Source organism: Neolamprologus multifasciatus, chromosome 7, assembly GCF_963576455.1.
Source record: "Neolamprologus multifasciatus chromosome 7, fNeoMul1.2, whole genome shotgun sequence".
Taxonomy (NCBI): Eukaryota; Metazoa; Chordata; class Actinopteri; order Cichliformes; family Cichlidae; genus Neolamprologus; species Neolamprologus multifasciatus.
The window spans coordinates 51,779,875-51,792,116 of record NC_140445.1 but is presented as its reverse complement, the minus strand read 5'-3'; the positions used below and the strand labels follow the sequence as shown (position 1 = coordinate 51,792,116).

The window sequence follows — 12,242 nt, the reverse complement described above, 5'->3', positions numbered from 1 at the left end:
GGCACTATTGTCACAGATGAGGGACTGTACAGCATGCCCACATGTGCTTAATTACATCAAGTTAAGTGCATGTGGACAACAATGGTCACGGCTGTAACAAACCATTTCATTATTTTGAGCTGCCTGTCTTATTCTTTTATGTATGCTGACAATCTTCTGCAGCTTTCTTTAGTCTGAAGAACTGCTATGATTATTACTTCTACAGTGATCATCAAAATTAACCGTTTCACACTATAAACCACTGTGTATTATTAGCAAACCTAAAATGTCAAAAGTAAAAGTATTTTGCAGTATTTTGCACTCTGGGGCCTCTGGATGTCTGGGGCCTGGATCTCCTCCATGCCTGCTTCATGCCCTGGGGGACAGGGCTATGGCTCTCTACATCCTCTTGCAGACCATTACATGGGGAAACCATTTGAATACAAGCACGCCGATCCACACAGGTGTGCACACGGGTGTTCACTGTTCGTAGACTTAAATCACACCTTTCTTGGCTGCTACTTCAAAGCACATTGTGCGCTGTCTGTCCTGCGTGCTGCACAACAACATTCAATATTTAGTATTTACTGCTGTTTACACTTAGCTAGATTAATGCGATGGTGTTGTGTTTAGTATGTTGCTTTGTTTGGTTTTTTTGCTTGTTTTCTATTCTTTTTCTCTCAACAGGTGATCCCGGAGATATTTTTTCCCCCCCTTTCTCACTGTCCCTCTCCCCTTCTGTTTTTCTTTTCCTTCCTCTTTCTTTCTCCCTTTCCTATCCCTCACGCATGTCTGTCCCGTCTGTAACAACTGAAAATAAAATAAATAAATAATAAAAACAAAGGTCGATCAAATGGACCAATACGGCAATGCCATGATGATCCATTTGGCAAAATAAATCCATTGGGTATCCTTGTTGGTCTTCAGACAACAATTCTGACGGCTAAAGAACCAAATGGGACAGGCAAAAAAAAAAAAAAAAAAAGTAAAAGTATGTCCTGCAGAGAAGTGATCCATGGCAGTTTTATAAAGATTCATGTTGCTGATAAAAATCTTTGAGGTTAATTTTAAATACACTGCTGTTTAATCTACAGTAAGGCCAGTGACCGTAACGATGCTCATTAAAACAGGGTTTAATGAGCACAGAAAGAGGCCTACACCCTGATTATTAAAATACACCGACATAAACAACCAGAATGTCATTGATGCAGTTGTTCATCCACCTAAAGATCCATGTCACAAGTTACTTCCCATTAATTAACAAACATGACCTTGGATTAACACAATTTGGATGAATCCCCTAAGGTAATCACTGTGTCCAACTTTCACTCAAATCTGACCATTATTCTAAGAGGAGGAGAGATTCTTCTGAAAACGGGGAAAAACGTGCCCATGAAGCAACACATATGACCCTGAGCACAATTTGGATGAAGTAAATAGACTAAATTCCATTCATTATGTGATAATTTTGTATACGTTTGCTTAAATTCTGCACTGCTGAAAACTGCTTGTCCCACAAGCATGGCTAATGTATTAGGGGTGGGGGAAAAAATCGATACTGTGTAGTATCGTGATATTTTGTTTGGTAATAATGTATCGATACAGGGACAGCAGAAATCGATATTTTGTTACAAAAAAGGTTTTTGTGCTCTGACTTCAGAGCATGTTGATCCTTTTTCTGAGCAAGAATCCTGACATTCCTTCACTGTCCAAATGTGTTTAACTTTTTTTTTGGCAGCAATAAACATGACAGTTTACTTATTGTTTTATTTTAATTAAGTGTAAAACTTTTTTATTTAATGTAAAATTATATTTTGTTTTAATTTACTTTCAAATTCTTCAGTTGCTGAAGGGGCTGCATAGTTTTCATAAACTGCATAGTTCAGAATAGCTATAATTGTACCAGATGGTTGCGTTCAGTTAAGTTGGACTAGACTGTAATACAAACCGTTCAGTTTGTCAACAATAAAACTGAAATGAGAGAAAGACTGAGTGTGAGACTTTGATATTAGATAAAATGAATATTGATAAAGTTTACCTTTATGTATAGAATCTGAATATCACAAAATATTTTAAAAAATTGCAATAATATCATATCGTGTGTTAAGTATTGTGATAATATCGTATCGTGGGATGTATGGTGATTCCCACCTCTGTAATGTATACTACTGTTGTTTTTGTATGGGCTATATGAATAAATTACTTTTTACTAAACCTGCTTGATAAATCTGACAGAAATAATACTTGTGGAATGTCTGTTTTTACGCTGATAATGAAAATTTTTCCAAACCCAAATTTCACCATTACATGGATGTTTCTTTACTTACAGTGTGCTTTTCAGTACTCTTGTGCTTTCACAAGCAGGTTTTCAGCTCCTTTCTCTTACTGTTCCTGCCCACAGCTCCTCTTCAGCCCTGGCAGCTTCTAAAACAGGGAAGGCATGATTAGTAATGCTTTCCAGCTGTGATGACCAGCCTCCCTTGACTGCTGCTCCTCCCCTCCCCTGCAGCTGAGCCACCAACCACACCTCACCGCATTAATAACAACAATACATTAATAACAACAATAATAATAATTTAAACATTTCATCAAATTATGAATGGTTCTACATAACCAAGCTCTGACTCATTGTCAGAAATACTTGAATCAATTTCCCCTGTCAGTAAGAAAGTCATCTTCCAATGATAGAACAATACACATTAGCGGTCCATGCCAACAGACTCACACACCACTCTTGTTAATATTCAGACTCTGCGAGTGGTTTGTCGATCTTGCTCCCACACAGCAGACTCAGTGCAAATGATAAAGGTTCTCTGTGGCAGAAAATCAATACTTGGAACAATGCATTTTACAAACGGCCTTCAACTTTCCTCTCAATTCTATGCAGAAAATACAAACCAGTCTTTACAAATGCAGCGATAAGGCGAACATTACTCTAACTTCTTAATTACACAGACAACTATATAAATAAACTTTGTTAGCAGACTGCAATAAATTGGACATAATTATGAGATGACAGATCAGAGATTATAATTTTGAAAAATCTAAAGCAGCCTACAGTCAAAATGACTATATGCTGCCCATTTAGCAAATGGCACTAACAGGAATTAACTTTTTTCTCAAAGGCCACTGGTTTCATCTGACTGAAGCTTTGCTCTAAGTCGTCAGAAAGTCCCCAAACTCAGTGTGTATGAGGCCTTTGATGTGCGGATATCACCCTTTTATCCCAGATGCTTTTAAGCCTTATTAAAGTGCCAGAAAAATCACAGCCACTTACTTAAATCGTGTTCAATAAACTTCACCAGTAGCAGTAATCTGTGTAGACCAACAGCTAATTAAGTTGATTTTTACTTTCAGGTTGGGGGGAAAATATAAACAGTAAAACCAATGGACAATGAACAACGCTGTCACTGTCTATGCTCAGGTATATGATGTTGGCACTTAATGACAAAACCATGCAGCCAAATGTTTAGCACATGTGGACGCAACAAGTGGCTCTATACCCTTTGCCATAACCTACACTGTAGCTTAAGGTACACTTTCCCAGAGAAGTAAACAATGTATAGTGACTAGCAAGCAATTTAGCTTCAAAAGGGATTTCAGTAAAAGCAACTGTTGTTTAACATTTATAAGCTCCAAATCCAAGATGAACATTTCACTGCAGAGTAGGTATGTCACTAGAAGAGATGCTTACGATACTTTTCCATACAAAAATAATATTAAAGAAAAAAGTGACTGTACTTGTTTTTTTTCCTTCTTCCAGAACAGAGAGGGGCACTGTAAGCCTATGACTTTCGTTTCTTTACATGCTGAAGATGGACAACCACAACAAGAGGAAATACTACACACAGAGATAGAAAGTAATGCAACTGCCACCCTGACTCACTGATAAAGAAGGCAGTAAGTAGAACATAAAAGTACTTTCTGTTGTTATTCCTTACTTGTCAGTGTAATATCAATTACGCTCCATAAGAATTTATATAATGCTAATGTATTATAAATGCTTAAGCTAATGTAATGCAATGTTGTAACTCGTAGTAACATTAGTAGGCTACCTAGCAACAATCCTAATATTTCAGTCTTTATTCCATTAGGCCTAAAACGTTACATTTTAACTTTCTTCTCCATGTCAGTAAATTCCTACACATAAAACTTCTGATCCAATTTCTGTATAGTAAGCCATTTATACAGTTTTCCAGTTTTTGGCCCCATTCCTATCTCTACATTGCAATCTTTGTATACACCAAAACCACTTCCTAATAAATGTAAGCACATCTGAGCAGCTCGCCAATCAGGTTTTTACTGAACACCACAAAGACCATGTGGGCTCAGCTGAGTTTACACAGAAACAAATGAGGAAATCAACCTTAGTCAGTGGCAAATCAATGCTTGCATAAGATGGTTGATGTCCAAGCACAATGAGGTAGACATCTAATCATGAAGAAGGTTGCATTTATCTCCTAGTCCTTACTTCAATTATTCCCCTGACAAAAGTCTAGTTGTGACTGCACTGCCTTAAACCATTTAGAAGAAAATTAAACCTTTCAATAGAAAGAAGAGTCTTGTCATTCTGCCTCACCAATGTCAGCAAACCACGTCGGGTGTAGTGCAGATAGAAGTATAAGGCAAGGCAAGGCAAGGCAAGTTTATTTGTATAGCACAATTCAACAACAAGGTGATTCAAAGTGCTTTACAGAGACATTAGAAACAAAAACAAATAAAAAGCATGATTTAAAATTGATTAAAACAAGCAAACAAACTAACTAATTAACAAACAAACAAACAAACAAACAAAACAGTATATAAAATCAAAACAGATAAAATCAGAACAGTAGATAAAATCAGTAGTTAAAATGTACGTTTTGAGTGCGGATTTGGTGCTTTATTCAAATGCAGCTGAGAACAGGTGAGTCTTCAACCTGGATTTAAATAAACTGAGTGTTTCAGCTGATCGGAGGCTTTCTGGGAGTTTGTTCCAGATATAAGGAGCATAAAAGCTGAATGCAGCTTCTCCGTGTCTGGTTCTGACTCTGGGAACTGATAAAAGACCGGATCCAGATGACCTGAGGGATCTGGAAGGTTCATACTGGGTCAGGAGGTCACTGATGTATTTTGGTCCTAAACCATTCAGAGCTTTATAGACCAGCATCAGAACTTTAAAGTCTATCCTCTGACGGACAGGCAGCCAGTGTAAAGACCTCAGAGCTGGACTGATGTGGTCCACTTTTTTGGTCTTAGTGAGGACTCGAGCAGCAGAGTTCTGAATGAGCTGTAGTTGTCTGACTGATTTTTTAGGTAGACCTGTAAAGATGCTGTTACAGTAATCAAGCCTACTAAAGATGAATGCATGGACTAGTTTTTCCAGGTCCTGTTGGGACATCAGATCTTTTATCCTTGATATATTCTTGAGGTGATAGTAAGCTGATTTTGTTATTGTCTTAATGTGTTTTTCTAAGTTTAGGTCTGCATCCATCACTACACCCAAATTTCTCGCCTGGTTTGTGTTTTTTAGGTGTATAGACTGAAGTTCTCTGGTGACCTGTAATCGTTTTTCTTTGGCGCCAAAGACTATTACCTCAGTTTTGTTTTTGTTTAGCTGGAGAAAATTGTGGCACAACCAGTCATTAATTTCCTCAATGCATTTACCAAGAGCCTGTACAGGGCCTCGGTCTCCTGGTGACATTGTGATATATATTTGTGTGTCATCTGCATAGCTATGGTAGTTTATTTTGTTGTTCTTTATAATCTGTGCCAGTGGGAGCATGTAAATGTTAAACAGAAGAGGTCCCAAGATGGAACCTTGGGGAACTCCACATGTGATACTTGTCTGCTCAGATGTGAAGTTACCTATTGATACAAAGTATTTCCTGTTTTCTAAGTATGTTTTGAACCAGTTTAGTACAGTTCCTGAAAGACCTGTCCAGTTCTCCAGTCGTTTGAGTAATATGTTGTGGTCAACTGTATCAAATGCTGCACTGAGATCCAGTAAAACTAAGACTGACATTTTTCCACTGTCTGTATTCAGACATATGTCATTAAACACTTTGGTCAGAGCGGTTTCAGTATAACACCATTATAGCTGGAAAACATGATTAAGAAATGTTTATGATACCCTTTAGATTTAATCACAGCAGGTCAAATAGTGAAAGAAATTCAAAATGTTGAATGTACATTTTGGTAATACAAAAATAATATCTGATGGCCCATACAATCACCCAAAAAAAAAAAAAAAAAAAAAAGGGACTCTTCCCCATCACATCATGTCACGCTGCACTGATTGCATAATTTGTAATGTAATCAACCAATAACTATCCTGTAGAGCTTAATCACACAAATTGGAGACATATCTCACTCAATTTGGATTCTCATTTTCAACTGTGTTTCTACTTTAACATACAGAAGAATTATTCCTGGTAATTTCACCTCTAAACAAACTTACGAAGTGCTATTCAAAGTAAGCACTTTGAATTGGGTGATTTTATGCAACTTCATGCACACATCAGGGTTTTAATGGCTGCTATCAAAACGATGGATGATATCTAAATGAAATCAACATGAACTCAAAAATATCTGAGAATTAGTGAAAAGAAAACTGCATGTGTGGTTGTTTGGGCTGTACCCAGCTGTTTTGAATATTCAGATATTCATCTGTTGGGTTTGGTATTCAGTTTTTGGATAGTTTTCTTGTATAGAAATACAACACATCTTAGATTGACCATCACAAACCAACTCTGAGATGGTCTAAATGTAAATCTCTGGTGTCCTACTGCTTTGCAACAGTGCCTTGCTCTCCTTCTTTCTCTACTGTGTTTATTGGGTGAGGATTCAGAGAGAAAAGAAATGAGAGGTCTTCTAACTTCAATCACAAGTAGGGATTGGTATTGTTTAGGTTTTATCCGATACCGGTGCCAAACCGGTACTTTTGAAACAGTGCCGGTGCTTAAACGGTGCTCAAACCGGTGCTTAAAGAATGGAGAACACAAAATTGGTCCAAAAACCTCTCATGTTCAGCTGTTTTTTGTAAAAAGATAACAATGTTAGCCTTTTCTACAGCTATGGGGCATATATGGTATCACTCTTGGCTGGAAGCAGTGCTTAATCAATGGAAAAAACACAAACTTTGTCCAAAAACCTCTCATGTTTAACTGTTTTCCACTTTTTTTTGGTCATTTTAGCCTTTTTGGCCAGGGTGAAGGGAATATCTGCCATCAAACAAGAAGACAGCCGCATGTAGCTATGATGATGTTTGCTAGTTTACCTTATATGCATTAATGTAATAACGTGGTTAGCCTACTCAATGTAAATTACACACGAACGCAGAGAAGAACAGCTGCTGCTGCCATCATCATCCGTCATCATTTCTGCTACACTGGCAGGGGTAGGGGCCAGGACTCTACTCTTCGGGTTTTTGGGGGATGTTGCTAACTCCGGGTCCGATAACAGGCACCACACCCACAGTAGATGTGCACGGTGTGAGGTCTCACAGCAAGATATCAAATACGGCGCATTTCTCGGCTTTTAAAAAAACGCTATGCGTCGCCAGGTGTTTCATCAGATTTGAGGTGTTACCTCCTTTGACAGTATCACAGTATCAGCTTAAAGCACTTGCTGCAGGCTGCTGAGTTTGCATATTTTGCTGTGAAGTACAGCCAGACTTTTGATCGCTTCGCCTTGGGCATTTTTAATCTGTAGCTCTGCTCTAAAAGAACGTACGTACCTGGACCCGCCTACTATCCTCGGAAACGTAAAGTGATTGGCTAGAATCTAAAGTGTATCACAGCTCAGGCAAAAAAAAGCACCGAAATGTGCGCTGCTTTTCAGTCTGGTTACTACCGTTTATGTCGGATACCGGTACCCATCCCTAATCACAAGCAATTTACAAGTAAATACAGCCAAAATCACAGCACAGTCATTGTCTGAACTGTCACACTCAGACCCTAACAGAATGGAGTTATTTGCCTATTTTAGACAAAATAGGGGAACGACATCAATAAGCAGGGTGACAAGTAGAGCAGGGCGATATGACCAAAAATATTTATCACGATATACATTTGAAAATTTGCGATAACTATATAACTGACAATATAATTGACACTAGACAAAATACTTTACAACTCCACAACTTTATTAGTGCAAAAAACCCCATCAATGTATTTTCACTTAAACAAGCAGCTGTTTTTTTATGTGCATTAAAGTTATATAAAAATGTAACAGTGCAAATGCATATTCCTTGCTGACAGTTTAACCAAAAGGCATTTCCAGTGGAAACTGGCCGACATATCCTCAGCATAACCATGTATAATATCCACAAAACTTAAAAGAGGTTATACACACACACAATACGGTAATATTATGTTGAAGCACAGTACGTATCACTCCGCAAGGCTCCTGCCTACGATAGCCGTAATGCTCCGACAAGCCATCAAGCGGTGCAGCTTCGTAGCTTAGCAAAGTCGTTTTGAGCGCCGTGTACATAAAACCGTTTCAAGGTCAGTAAACACAACCAGAATTCATACATAAGGCACACGGGATTATAAGGGGCACTGTCGATTTTCAGAAAAATCAAAGGATTGATTTTAAGTGTGCCGTATTTTCCAAACAACACGGTAATAACGACGGCCCACTAGCATGCTCTACCAAAAATAGTGCTTTGTTGTGTATCTGACGGACGAAAGCTAAACCAGTTCCACACCACTGAAGTTGCAGCATTTTTACAAACCAATTCTGGTTCATCTGTTTCATTTAACGATCCGCTTTCGCTCTTCTCATTCTGCGTCGCAGCCATGTGCGTATGTAAACATAGGCACTGCGCATGCACGTTTTACCCATATTCTATTGCGATATTTAATTTTCCTATCGTTGCCCAAAATTAAACCGGTATTACAGTGAACGGTATGATATAGCCCAGCCCTAGTGACAAGCTTGAGCTTTTATATGCAGGATGACAAAGACTACCCTCAGCCTGACATTTTATCAGCAGTCATCTGAGAGGAATTCTCAATAGAGCCACTAGCCAGACCAAATCAGCAATGTTGATCTGAGGAGCGAGACACAACAGCCGGTAGAAAAAGAAACTGGAACAAGGTGGTAAGGATGAATTGGGAACATGGTACTAAAACTAGCCATGCATGACCTGACATAGAACACCCCCAAGCCATGAGCAGGGCCAGCCATCCAAGAAGCACGTGGTAAAGACACCTTTGGCAGGGACAGCTCAGTAGGTAGAGTGGTTGCCCCATGATCGGAAGGTCGGGGATTTGACTCCACTGTACGGCTACCCTGCAGTACCCCAAGTACCGACCCTACACACTGCTCCCCGGGTGCTGCATTGGTGGCTGCCCACTGCTTCACTGGGTGGATGGGTTAATTGCAGAGTAGCACACGGGGTATGTTAGTCAACTACAGGGACTAACACATTTACATTATTATTATTTTTATTATTATTTAGCAGACACCAAGAAAAAAGATCTTCCTTGGAGCCAGCTAGAGGCAAAGGCACAAAGGCCTCTTGTTGATGGCGCCTAATTCCACAGGTACAAATGGCTAAAGAAGAAGAAAATGAGCCTTCATCTTTAACCAATTAAAATAGTGACCTGCTGTGACCACTGTGATATGAGCTGCATGTGCATTATACAGTCGAAAAACAAAGTGGTCAATGCTCACTTGATACTTGTCTTTATGCTTCTGCTCTGATCTGATTAATAAAAATAACAATAATCTAAATATGATATGCTAGCTCATTACACATTTAAAGTTTAAGGCAGAATTAATAATCAAGTAACTAATAAATGTATTTAGACTGGTCAAGAGAGCACTGGTTGTAGCCTGGACAGTTATATAAACACACAATTTGCCTTTGAAAGAGTCTGTGTGATTACACCAACTTGCAAACTCAAAGTTTGTGAATCGCGTCATAGGAAATGAGACTCCCATCCTTATCTAAACCATCACAGCAGGAAAAGTCACTCACTGCTGAACAAAGGTTGGCCAACTTGGACCAGGGACATCTTTTCTGCTGACAAACACAGTCGCTACCAGATGCATTTGCCTAAAAGTAATAGGCAGCTTAGGAAAACTGGATGATAAACATTTTTATAAGCAATAATTCCAGCCTTTTAGGCTTACTTTGTCCCTTTTAATTAACAACTGCTTAATTATTTGTCCTGCTGAGTAGTCATATGAAACAATATAAACATAACAACTTTGAAAAAAGGTATAAAGACGTGTTTTACTCTTTGGCTACTGTCCAGAAAAATCAAGTAAACAAGAAAAAAATCAATTGATTAATGAAAACTTTATCTTAAATGTTGCTCAACAATACTTAAATTAATCATGCAAGTTTGCTATTGGAATAGAAATCTAGTGACTTTGGTAGAAGACCTGTTTCAGTGAAAAGACCTTTAGATTAACCTGGAATGTGAAAGTAATGCATAATGAAGTAAAATGTTCAGTGGTGAACTTCTGATGAGGAATCTGTGAGTGAATAAAGAAACCAAACTATACCATCGGGATTACTGAACCTCCACAGGGGTGGCATGGATGTGACACTGTGATCCTACAGGGAGGTGAAGCTGCTGCCTTAATTCTCAACATTTAGCAGAGGAGATCCTTTATTTTCTTTCATCACACTGTAGGTTTGAATCCTCCCAGTAAAAGGGTGCCAGGAAGTCAGCTAACCAGACATACGAGGGTGTTGAAAACGTCAGACGTAATGTCTGTGTGCTCCTGAGGATAAATGAATGGAGACTTTGTTCAAATGGCAAAGGGGAAAGGTGAAACCATGGGGGGGAATGTCTCAATGCAGGAGCACATACGAGCAGCCAAAACAATCACAATGTTCCACTGTGAGCACGAATACGTACAGACTCAATTAACCCAACTCCACAGCATAGCTCTGTGAGCAGCTAACCAGCACAGCATGAATTATTTCTTATTGTGGAAGGCAGCAGGTCTTTTACCAGACATACCCATTTCTATTTCATTTCACTGCTGACTTCTTTCACTCCTGTGCTATTGTACAGGAGTGAAACAAACCAGCTGTAGTGCTAAACACAGATTTAGATTCTATTGGTTATTTATTCTATGAGCATATGCACACCCATGTGTCCATACTGTTCTGTTACAGCTGTGCATGCTAGCACATGTACACTTGCTCACTGTTTATCACAGCTTCAACCAAGATGACTAAAAGAGAAATCTCAGTCAACAAGCTATTTCTAAAGGAAGTAAAACTCACAAGGTTTCCATTATTAACCGTTGTCCCCAGATCGCTCAGGGTCTCTCACATGGTCTGCTTTCCGTACTCTGTCGCTCACCCCTGCGCTGCTATGCAAGCCAGTCTGCTGCTGCAGGGGGCCCTTTATAACCACATTTGTACCCTAGGGATCCCACAGTGGAGGCTGTGGACCGACAGGCACCACTGGTTGGGGCGAAGGGGCTTTAGAGTCAGAAGTCCCAGTCAGACAACCCTGTGTCCCCTGGAGCCCACATATGTTTTGTTTTTTCTGGGGGGGTTTTCACATACAGTGAATAAATAGTAAAGTTTTAATCTTCAGTAAGTGCAAAACTTTCAAGTTTATGAATAATCAAGATGACTGACCAAAATAGTTGTTTATGATTTTTGCTGTAATCAAACAGGCTTAATACAGTTTAAAGCTTTAAAAAAAAAACAAAAAAAAAACAGAGCAATATAATCAAGGGTCTCTTCTGTAAGCCTCTAATCTTGCTGATGAATTCAATCTTCACCGTCTTTGACTGCAGTTGCCGATGGCAGTCTTTGTTCTGCTCAGCAGCCTTGCTAAGCTTGGCATAGCAGCACACGAACCAGCTCTCCACCTGCTGCCAGTTCTGATTAGAGTGGCCTTCTAGCTCCCTGTGGAGCTCCGAGCAGAACAAGGACTACCATCACCAGCTGCAGTCCAAGATAATAGATAGATGAGATCCTCTCTTAAAACACCTGAAGGATAACTGGAGGTGTTTGAACCAAACTGTCCAGTAAGCCACTCCGTAGGCATAACAACATAATCAAAGGGCAGAGGAGAGCAGGTTAGCAGCAAAAATTAGACAGGAGTTGTCGACAATTAAACTGATAATGAATGGCATCACCGTTTGAGAGAAAAAAAAGAAAAAAAAAACGTAGCCTGTGTGTAAGAGGCTTTACTCTACTTCCTGATTATAAATACTATTAGCTGTGGTCACACCTTGAGCATAAGGATGCAAGTGAGTCTGACAAAAGATTACAGTAATATTGCAGAAGGAATTAC

General features: G+C 39.1%; 1 protein-coding gene across 3 annotated transcripts in view; it reads right to left on the bottom strand.

The window, feature by feature from the left end:
* The window catches only part of tp53i11b (tumor protein p53 inducible protein 11b), a 48,532-nt gene that overhangs the window by 32,858 nt on the left and 3,432 nt on the right, over window positions 1-12,242 (bottom strand). The window contains exon 2 of one of the 3 annotated variants that reach the window (XM_085167750.1): window positions 2,307-2,403. The exons of 1 other annotated variant lie outside the window; for it this stretch is intronic. The gene's annotated coding sequence lies outside the window, so the exon portion shown is untranslated. The remainder of the gene's footprint in view (window positions 1-2,306; window positions 2,404-12,242) is intronic. One more of the 3 variants, XM_085167753.1, reaches the window with a different exon arrangement.